The sequence below is a fragment of the Macrotis lagotis genome, chromosome X (assembly GCF_037893015.1).
Source record: "Macrotis lagotis isolate mMagLag1 chromosome X, bilby.v1.9.chrom.fasta, whole genome shotgun sequence".
Classification (NCBI taxonomy): Eukaryota; Metazoa; Chordata; class Mammalia; order Peramelemorphia; family Peramelidae; genus Macrotis; species Macrotis lagotis.
The window spans coordinates 47,317,926-47,329,254 of NC_133666.1; positions in this window are offsets into that span (position 1 = coordinate 47,317,926).

Genomic DNA, 11,329 nt, shown 5'->3' on the forward strand with positions numbered 1-11,329 from the left:
TCTTTGGATCCTTCCAGCTCTGATATTCACTGTATGAAGTTTATTTCCATGTCTAACATTCCCTATTCTAAGATCCCTCTCCCCTCTGCCATACTGTGTTCTAGGCTTTGACATTCCATGTCCTGAGGTATAGATCATGGTTTCATAGATCTAGGGATCATCTAGTCCAAGGTCCTCATTTACAGATGAAGAAACTGAGGCCCAGGGGGATTAAGAGATGTGCTCAAGATCATACAAGTAGTGACAAGAGTCTTCAAACTCTGGGCTGGGGACACCAAGTACAGAACTGTCTACTAAAGTCCAACTAAACTCCAATGGTCCCTTCTCTATATTGTGAGGCCCTTTCCAGCTCTAATAATCTAAATGCTCTGGATCTGGTTAGGACCACTCATTACCCCTACCTGACTGCTTTCTGGCCCAGAAATTGCTTCTTCCCAGAATCCTCTAGCTGAGATGACTCAAGTTCATCAACTTTGACCTCAGCTGTGCTTATTAAGGGGAGCCATCTTGAAGCTAGATTCTAGCCTCCTATCCTTACACCAAGCTATAGACTGAAATGATAGTGAACAGAAAACTGATATCCCCATCTCTCCTTAAATGTGGAGTCTTGACCTATATGTGGAAGAGATGACAATATCTAATTCAGAAAAAAATGTCTCAACAATGATGACATTCCAGGGTCCCCAGAGCAGGCTGATGAGAGAAGTATTTGGGAACACTGGGGCAACCACCCTTATTCTGACTACATTTTCATTGCTGACAAACAGGCATGGCCTATGTCCAGATTCAAGAACTGAGCCGACTCCTGATGCTCAATATAGCGGCCTGAAGGGTGCAGAGGTGATTGGGTTTTGAAGACTTATCAGAATCTCAAAAGTCCAGGGTTTGACGGCTTTGGAATTGTAGACTGGGGTAATGTAGGATCTGGGTGCACATTAATTGACTTGTCTTAACTCATCATCTGCCAAAATACGTGGTTACAGATTCTCACAGATTTTGGAGTTACCTCAATAGGTTCAAAACAGAACTCATGACCTCTCCCCGCAAAAGTCCTTGCTCTTCAGGATACCAAGGTCCTCCCAGAGACCCAGGTTGCCATCCTAGACATCACTTTCAACACTTCACGCCCTCTCTTGCCTGCCATATTGAATCTGTTGCCAATCTCCCCTTTGAAACCTCTATGGTAAGCATCTTCTCCAATTACCCAAGCTCAGACCCTTATCCCCTCTTGCCTGGACTTCTAACTGAAGTTCCTACACATTTTAATCCATTCTCCACTCAGCTGCTAAAGAGATTTTCCAAATATGCAAGTCTGGCCATATCACCCCCTTCCCCCATCAAAAAATTCTAGTAACTCCCTATTACCTCCTGGATCAAATACAAAATCCCGTTTGGCATTCAAATCCTTTTCTAATCTGAGTCCTTCCTACATTTCTAAGTTTTCTTTTACCTTACTCCCCTTCCCATATTCTACCATCCTGCCACACTGGCTTACTTGCTATTCCTCACACACAATACTCCTGTCTCTGCTCTCCAGGCCTTTGTGCTGGCTGTCCTCCATACCTGGAACTCTCTCCCTTCACACCTCGGTCTCTTACTTTCTCTGGATGCCTTCAAAATTCTGTTCACATCCCTCATTCTGCAGAAGACCTTATCCAGCCCTTCTCTTCCTCTCCCCCACCTGGTGCTGCCTTTAGATCTCATATGCCCATAGTTGCTTGCATGTTGTCCCCCTTATTAGAATGCAATCTGCTTGAGCACAGGGACAGCTTTTACCTTTCTTTGTATCTCCATGCCTGAAGGATATATTGTAAAGACTCAACAACGGTTTTTGATTGCTAGTCATTTCCTAGGAAAATTGTAGAACTTTCTCCAAATGGAGTGGTTTGCTTTGTGAGGGGTGGAGGCAAGCAAAGGGGCTGTAGTGAACTCCCATTACTGGATACCATCAAGCAAAGATGGATGGTTGGTTGACCCCTATTGAGGGAAGATGTTGATTTAGAGTGAGAAGAGACCCTTGAAGTCATTTAGACCAACCCCCTCATTAACAGTAAGGAAAACTGCATCTTGAGTAATTAAGTGGCTCCCTCCAGGGCAATTTTCCTTGTGGCAAGCCACAATTGACTTCTTCACAACTTACATTCAGTATTCTTCCTTTTGTCTTTTGGAGCTGAGAAGATCAAGTCTAATCATTCTGCTGTGTAACAACCTTTAAAATGATTGAAGACATTACTTGGGTCTCCCCTAAATATTTTTACCCTGAAGTGAACACCCTGCAATTTTTCACCAAAGCCTTGTGGAATAGTTTTCGTTTGTGAAACATCTTCATTGCACACTATTTTGTCATGAAAAAATATTTTTAAAAAATCTTCCCCAAAATGGGCAATGGAGAAAATGGGGTCAAACTATACCCAGAGGGAACTGGGTAAATATTTGCTAAAGAAAATAGCCAATCTGGCTCCACCAACCTCCTGTGCCCTCTCCTTTGCCCTCAGTTAGTTTTAATAATTTTCCTGCCCTATGACTGACCTTCTCGATCAGTCAACAAGTCCAGAGGGCACCATAGGCATACATGCATTTTATATGTAGCTGAATTAATAATTAAGGCCCTTCTCTTTTATTAAGATCTTTGGTTGTTGAAAGTTTATTCCACCTCCCCTATAGAATCTAAGGTAGCATTCCTATGTATAACCTTCAGGACAAAATCCATCATCGCCCCCACCAGGCCTTTGATCCTCACTAGAGATGATAAACTAAGGTCCCTCTTTTGGCAAGATGCAGACAATTTAAAGGCAGAATTCCCTGGGAAGACCCATTACTATATGAATTGAATATACATATGTATCTAATTTCATGGATACCTATGCAGTCTTAAATGTTTTTTGCTATCTCACCAAAGATAACTTCACAGAGTACTTGGGCCCACAGACGTGTATAATGGAAAATCAAAGATAAACTCCAATTAGTTCCTTCATGGACCCTAGGACTGCATAAAAACCCAATCAGAAGTATTGAACACTGGAAGAGAAGTCCTGTCAGGAAACTCAGCAAGACCACATGTAAACAGAATGGACACTTTGGGGAACATAGCCTCTCCAATCTGTTTTGCAGCCAACCTTGAATAAAATGGAGATATCCCAATATCATAGTCTCATGCCCCTAAACCAATTACAGCTTTCAAAGATGCCAAAACATAAATATGGAAACATGAACTTTTTGGATCGCACCATGCTCCCCACCAGTCAATGACCTGGAACCCCCAAAAGGAACATTTCTAACACATATCAGAATGGGATGCACAAAAAAGGCAAGCTGGGAAGTCATTTTGAGAACTACCATACTACCAGCCCCATCTGGATACAGATATGGAAGCATTCCACCCCCACGCCCCACTATTTCCAGTTCTCCTGAGACCTTGATAGATTATACAAAATAAATAGCCTTTTATAATATCCCAAGGAGCCACATCTCCAACTCGGCATTCACAAGCTACAGGTTGGGTCCCTAGGGGGAGGTTCCTCTTCCCGTTCAAGGGTACTCTAAAATTCATAATCCCCTAACTGTTACACTTACATTTAACAATCAGAATTAGCTTAAAACAAAGCCATTGACTAAGATAACATCATTGCAAGAACAGTAGCAACAAAACAGTGACCTGGGTCCTATTCTTTTACAATGAAACCTATGGCAGTGGGAAGAGAGGACAGACACTCTGTAAATGGCATGTACATAGAGACCATATGCCTATTCCTCTGATACCATCTGACTGGCAAGGTGAACTCTTCTTCATTGATGGTTGACTTTCTTCTCTGCTGCTAAGAGTCTTGCTCCTGAGAAGCACCTCTACTTACTCTCCCCCAACTCTCTTTATTGAGTGCTTGGTCTTCCATGGTGTGAGTTGCCTATGATTAATGGATGGGACAGAGGACTCAATGGGGGAAGGGAAACAGAGAAATTCCCTCGCCATCTCTGGCAGAGATGGAAGGAGAAAGGTGAGGAACGATCCTCTCTCTAGAGCTGGGTTCTTCCTCTATAACTGGCTCTCCTCTTTCTTGCCAAGGCTCACACTCCACAAAGCTCTCCTGCCTGGACTGTCTCCAGAACTGGTAAATCATCTTTTTAAACACCACCAGGGGCAGGCATGGCCAATGTTTATCTAATCAACATCAAGCTGCCTTCTAATTCCATTAGGGATTTTGTAAAGGGATAAGAAATCATAGCAACATCTTTGCACTTCATTTAACGCATTAATATCTCATTACCTGACCCTTCTGAAATCTCATCAACCAAGCTGGAGAGGACATCAATTGGTCAGGAATGTCCTGATCAACTCCCTTCTTCCCCACACTTTAATAAATCTCAAAAGAGATTGTCCAAAAGGACAAGAAGTTTTGTGCATGAATTTTCTACTTGTCCTCCTTTCTAGTGTGAATAGTGAATATCATGTAATCATTCACTTGGAGAAAGGAAAAAGATCAAAGGGAAACTCCAAGTAGTTCCTTCATGGACTCTAGGACTGCATAAAAACACAATCAGAAGTACTGAACACTGGAAGAGAAGTCCTATCAGGAAACTCAGCAAGACCGCATGTATACAGAATGGACACTTTGGGGAACATAGGAACCATTTCCCCCCCCCCGATAGGAGTCACCCCATCAAGCAAAGAGACTTGAATAGTATTATAGAAAATTTAGATATGATAGATCTCTGGCAATAACTGAAGGAGAACAACAAAGATTATGCATATTTTTCAGCTGTTTATAGAACCCTAACAAAAACTGACCATGAACTTGGGCATAGTAACCTCATATATGTAGAAAAGCAGAACTATTAATTACACTCCAATAACAATTGTATTCAATAAAAGATCTCCGAAGAGAGGATTAAAAATTAATTAGGTGCTAAATAATCTAATCCTAAAGAATTTGTGGGTCCAAGAATAAATCCTATAAGCAATAGAAAAATTCATCAAAGAAAATGGCAATAATGAAACAACATACCAAAACTTTGGGGATGTAGCCAAGTCATTCTTGAAAGAAGATTTTATATATTGAAACATGTTTACGAACAAAAATGGATAGTACGACTCCTGTGAGTGACCGAGGTAGAATGAAGTGCAGGTTATAGATGTTGAAGAATTGGAAATCCATAAGGCTATGAGAATGGACACAGACATGAATGCTGATACCCCCAAGTAAGGGCAATGGTTAGGGAGAAAAGGAAGCCTGAGCATAAAGGAATGAGCCTGCGGCAGCTAGGTAGCAATGAAACTGAGAGACCCTGGTAGGATTAAAAGGGAGGGAGACTGTTATCTGGGTGACTCCAGATCACAGAAATTGAGTGAGAGGGATATGAGAGTTTACTAGTCACAAGATGATGCACTTGGGCTTTCAACCTCTAAGGTTCTGGGATGGCAAAGGGCTTCAGTCTGCTCTCTCAAACACCAGAGAAGAGGTTGAGCCAATAGAAGGTCATCTTGAACATCTGGATCAGTGAATACCTACTGTTCAGCTCCCTAGGAGTCTGAATCAATTTGCACATGGTACTAGTTCTTTTGTCTCCTCTTGAGAGGTCATGCCACTCATGGACTGTGCACTTGGTTCTTGGTTAGGCCTGAGGTCAAGCCCTGGTCCTAGATGAAATCATGCTAATGAGATACCTGGTGCCTCCGTGCTCTCCTGTTCCAGAGGCCTGAAATGTTCTTCTTCTCTTGTGGCATCAAGACCAACAAGGTCATCAAAACTGAGCTCTGAAAGAAGCTAGGATTAGAGCCCCATGTTCTCAGATATAGTGATGGAAAAAGAATAGTCAGTAAGGTTCTGGGTGACAGAAGTGACCTTGACCTAAATGGAAACAGGACAGAAATGAGGCAGCTTTCTGCCACCTACCTGGTCCCCACCTCCCAGGAAACCTGGTAATGAAAGGCTAAAGCTTTGCAGCTTTCTCAATTGGTTCATGACTTCAAAATGTAGAAGTAGGTATCCAGTCAAGGCCCTTGGGTCCAGTGACAGAGGATATTCTCTTGCTTTATAATCATTTCTTAGCCTGTCTGTATGATTCCTTCCTCCACACTCCCCCAACCCCTAGGAAGGGCATATACTAGATATATTTCTTCTCTCCTCACAGTACCTTGGACAGGGCTATACTAGCTGACTTCCCTCCATTGTCTCCAGTTTGGAAGCTCAACCTTACAGACCATGGCTAGTAAATTCTGCCCATGGGAGCTAGAAGCTATGGGGCATATTCTTTCTCAATCTACAGCCCACAGAGCCATTGCTTGTTGATTTATAGGGCACAACACAAGCGAGCCCCAAATCAACTTTCTTGACAAACTTTTAAGAAATCAAATAACAGTTCAAGGTAAAATCAGAAAAGATACCACAAAGTAGTCCCTGCTCAATTGCCAAGTGAATTATTGCCTTCAGAGAGACATGAAAAGTCATCAATTCCAACCTTCTGTCTGATGGAAAGATGTATCTTACTTTATAATCTCCCTGCTAAGTGACTAAGTTCTCTTTAAGCATTTCTAACCGCAGGGAGCTCACAACCCCCAAAGGCTTCCCAGTCTACTCTTGGGGAACTCTGGAAGGTTCCTAATACTAAGGAGGTGGAACTGACCTTATAAATACACTCCTCTCCTCATTCTTCACATGTAATTGAGTCAAATAACAAGAGAATTTCTACCTCCCTCCTCTTACCAACATACTTCCCAGTAACTTCTTCTGAGGGTGAAGCCATTTTCCCACATATTTTCCTATTGCCTATGTCTTCCTCTCTCCCATGAATAACCTCCTGCAAATCCTTATCCAAAAGTCATATATATATGAAATTTGGGGAAGAATCAGAGCCAGACACCATGCTTCTCCAGATTTCGGTTCCCTTATTTGTAAAATGAGAGTGTGGAACTAGTGACCTCAGAAACAACTTCTAGTTCAAAATCTGTGCCCCACGATTCCTAGTCTTTGTCCAGCATAACACCTTGGTGCAGACTCTTATCACCTCCTGACTAGGTAATCAAAATAGCCTGCTGCTTGGAGTCCCAGCCTCAGTCTCTCCTCATTCTAGTCCATCCTTCACTCAGCTATCAAATAAACTTTCCTGAATACATAAATCTGACAGTATCATTCCCCCTACTCCACTCAGTTAAGTAACTCCAATGGCTTCCTATTTCCTCCAGAATCAAATAGAAAATCCTCTCTTTGACCTTCAAAGTCCTCCAAAACCTAACCCCACCTACATTTCCAGGTTTCTTACACCATGCTCTTCTCAACATACTTTCTGATCCAGTGATTCTAACCTCCTTCTGCAGAGCTTGTACAGTCTTCAGAAGAGAAGGGAGGATAGAGATTAGGGAAGCCTAGTGAGTCACGGTCCATGGGGTCATGAAGGGTCACACATGTTTCCTTCCAAGAGAATGTGAAATCCTTAGGGACAGGGACCCTGTTTCCTACCAGGATAGTCCCAGGCCCAAGGGTAAACTATTCCGTCAAGCTCTCTATTTGCTTGGAGTATCCAAGGATTTTGCCACCTAAGACACAGTTTTAAGAGCTAAAAATTACGAAGGTACTACCAAGTATCGATTATCCCCAGTGGAAAATAAGAGAAGGGAATACATCACCACATGTTGTAAATTGAACTGCAGAGAATGTTAGTCACTTATACAAATACACACAAGCTATTGGCCATGTTGCCATTCATCCTGGAGGAAGTTGAATCAATCTATAAAGTTGCTGGGACAAGGCCAGGATGGACAAAGGCAGAGAAGAAATGGGAAATCACATATAGACAGTCATCAACAATAACAGATAAAGGAGTTAATAGATTTTCTCTCCTATGCTAAAATATCTACAACCCAACCCATTTAGTTCTTCAAAGAACATGACCTGCAAGCCAATCTACCTCTTCATTCCTCCAATGGACATCCCATAAATCATCTCACTTTCTCCTATAGAAATTCTCTACAAGCTAGCCTCATCCCCCTCATCCAATTCTTCTTGTGGCTGTAGGGAAAATGAAGTTGCTAAACTGCTTCAGTCACCATAGGGTTAAAGGGGTTAGCATGGCTTGTTCCTATCTGCTTTTTTTCCCACAGTGCTTCTGCCAACCGAGATGGCTAGGCAGGATCGCTTTGGTCATCTTTTCCCCTCACTCTTCTCGACTCTAAGAATAGAATGGTTATTGAACCAGACTGCCCCAGCTCTCAGGAAGTGGGCTGCTTGTGCCTTGGTCAATTGATTTGTTTGTAATGCACTTATTATCATGAATTGTCTCCTGGCACAGCCCTAGATGAGAGCCACCCTGAGTTCAGCATCTCTGTCCATTACCTCTCCTGCCTAGGCACCTGAAGGGGTGGGGATTTCAAAGTTATTCAATTCAACCCAAAACACCCTTACTAATACCTCCAATGTTCTTAAGCAATTGTGCATTAGGTCTTGTCTGATCCTCACCCCCCCCCCCCACCCCAGTGACAAAAAGGAGATGGGGAAAACAAAAAGAGACAGATAAGTTACAGTATACACATAGGCACAAAATTCAAAAAAGATACCAAGTAGCTTCAATGGGGAGAGTATATTAGTGACAAGGCCTAGGTGGTCTGGAAGGTCCCCAAGCACAAGGCAGCACCTGAGTCATGTCTTGAAGGAAATCAGGGATTCTAAGAGGTGGAAGTGAAGATGTAGTGTATTTCAGGCCTCACAGATCACCTGTACAAAAGGAGAGTTAAGGGGCGGCTAGGTGGTTCAGTGGATAGGACACCGACCCTGGAGTCTGGAGGACCTGAGTTCAAATTCAGCGTCAGACACATATTTACCTAGCTATGTGACCATAGGTAAATCAGTTAAGCCCATTGGCTTGCAAAAATGAAAAAAAACTTGTTAAAAAATAAAAATAAAACAAAAGGGGAGTGAAAAATCAAATGGCTAGTAGGTCCATTGGGCACCACTATGGGAGAAGGCTGGAAATGTTGATGGGAGTCACATAAAGAAGGGTCTGGAATTACTGACTGAAGAGTTAGTTCAAGTTAACAAATTGTGCCAGGAATTCCAGGTATGGGAATGGTGGGAACAAAGATGTGCAGGTGGAAGAGATCCAAATGAGAACCGAGACTGGAGAGTAGACCAACTGGGTCGCAATGGCACAAGAAAAATAGTATATGATACGACTAGACAGTAGGTTGGAGTCCAGTTGCAGAGGGCCTTGAATGCAGGCAAAAGTTTTTCTTTTACTTAGTTGGAAGTCGCTGAATGTTTGTGAATAGACAAGTGACATGATCAGAGCCATATATAAGGAAGATTATTCAGCATGTGGACTTTGGATTGGAAAGGGGATTAGTGTGGAGGAGGGTAGACCAGTGGCATGAGTATCATTTCCCTGATGTGGGCAATGAGAGAACATCGTCTCTACCTGCAATCTCTCTTTTTTTCAGTTCCATTCGTGCCCAATTTCCTTTTCCCAATCAATTCCATGTAGACTTTTGGATTTCTGATATCACTATGACATTCTAGCTTTCCTCTAGAAAAGAATAAAACAAAATCAGAGAGGCAATAGACAAGCCTTTATTAAGGACCTACTTTGGATCAGGAGCCAGCTGGAGATACAAAGAAAGCCAAACCCCAAAAGATCATAACAAAAAGTCCCAGCTCTTAAGGACCTCATGTCCTTATGGGAGAAATGACATGTCAGTAACTGGTAGGTTACTCCATAATATGGAGTAGATGGAAGGCAGCCTCCAAGGGAATGTACTAAGGGATGGAGGAACTGGAGAAGGGGGGATTTACTGAGTCCTGAAGGAAGCCAGGTGAAACAGGTGAAGGGATAGAGCCTTCCACGTGTGTGTGTGTGTGTGTGTGTGTGTGTGTGTGTGTGTGTGTGTGCATTTGTGTATGTGCATGTGTTTGGGGAGGGGGGCAACCAGTGTGGAGAAACAGTGAGGAGATGAAACATGGTGTTGAAAGAGCAGCCACTGGTAACTACATTATAGATAGAATGGAGGCAAGTAAGGTGTATAACGGCTGCAAAGGCAGGAAGGGCCCCTGTTCTAAGGCACTTTAAATGCCAAATAGCTTTTTTACTTGATCCTGGGACAGTTGGGTTGTTGTGGGGGTTTTTTGGTGGGGGAGGAGTAGAAGATTAGACCTATCCTATAGGAATCACCTTTTCAGTGGAGAATGGGTTTGAGAGGGGAGAGACCTGCGGCAGGAAGACCAATAGTCCAAAAGGAGAGGTGGGAGAGAATGTGAAGTAGAGTGGGGGCTCTGTGAATGAAGAGGAAGCCGCCTGAGGTGTCTGGAAGGTAGAAATGCCAAGATCTGGCAAAAGATTTGGAGATGTAACTGAGAGTGAGGAGTTCAGGAGTCATTGCCTCTAGGGGAGTTGGGAACTTTCTTGATTGACAACTATCTGGGAGACTTTCCATGTGTGGAGGCTGGAGAATGGACGAGCTGTACCTAGAGGGTTCTATTGGCAAGTGAGTGCCGATTCACATCATCTCGTTTGATCCTTACAACTCTAGCATGGGAGGGACTATGGGTATACCCATTTTAGAGACAAGTCCACTGAGGCCCAGTGATTCGGTGGCTTCCTCATGGCCAGGAGTTTCTGGAGCAGGATTGGAATCCAGGTCTTCCTGAATGCCTCCCAGGTTCAAGTGTCTCTGAACTCTGTCCCATTGTTCTCAGTGGCATTGAGTGAACTCTTTCAGATTCATTTGTTGGCCTGTTTGCTTTCTCTAATAGAGTTGGGGTGGGGTGGGGTGGGCTGGGCTGGGGGGAAACCTCGGGGAGTTGGATCGGGCTGTCTTCACTGGCTTTGGTCTGTCTAAGCATAAGCCTTGAGCCAAGAGGACAGAGAGCGCAGCAGGGGAACAGGTCAGAAGGGAATTCGAGGGCGAACTGGCTTGGGGGTTGGAAGGTCTGAGGAGAGCCTCTGAACCCCAAATACCCCAGTCAGTAAAGGAGCAGCTCCCCCAACCAGCCTGGCACTAAGGAGCTGCCAGGCTGCCTACTTGAGGTTTCACTGGGCAGTGTAGCGGTAGGAGGTGTGCGCTGAAGGGGGCCAGTGGCGAAGACCCCAGGACCGCGGACGTCTCAGGGAGCCCCCCCGGAGGGCGGGCCACTGGTGCCACCCAAGGGGCCATGGGAGTGTCCCAGAGGCATACTTCCTTTTCCCGACTCTGCTGGTCAGGAGATGGGGCTGGCCCAGAGGCCGAGCGGCCAGGCCTCAGGGCCCCCAGGGATCCGGAGTGGGGCGGGGATCCCCCTGAGGCCAGGCTGCTCCCACCACCGGGGCGCCATCCCTGGCCATTCTGCGCATCTCTGCCCCACTTCCCTTT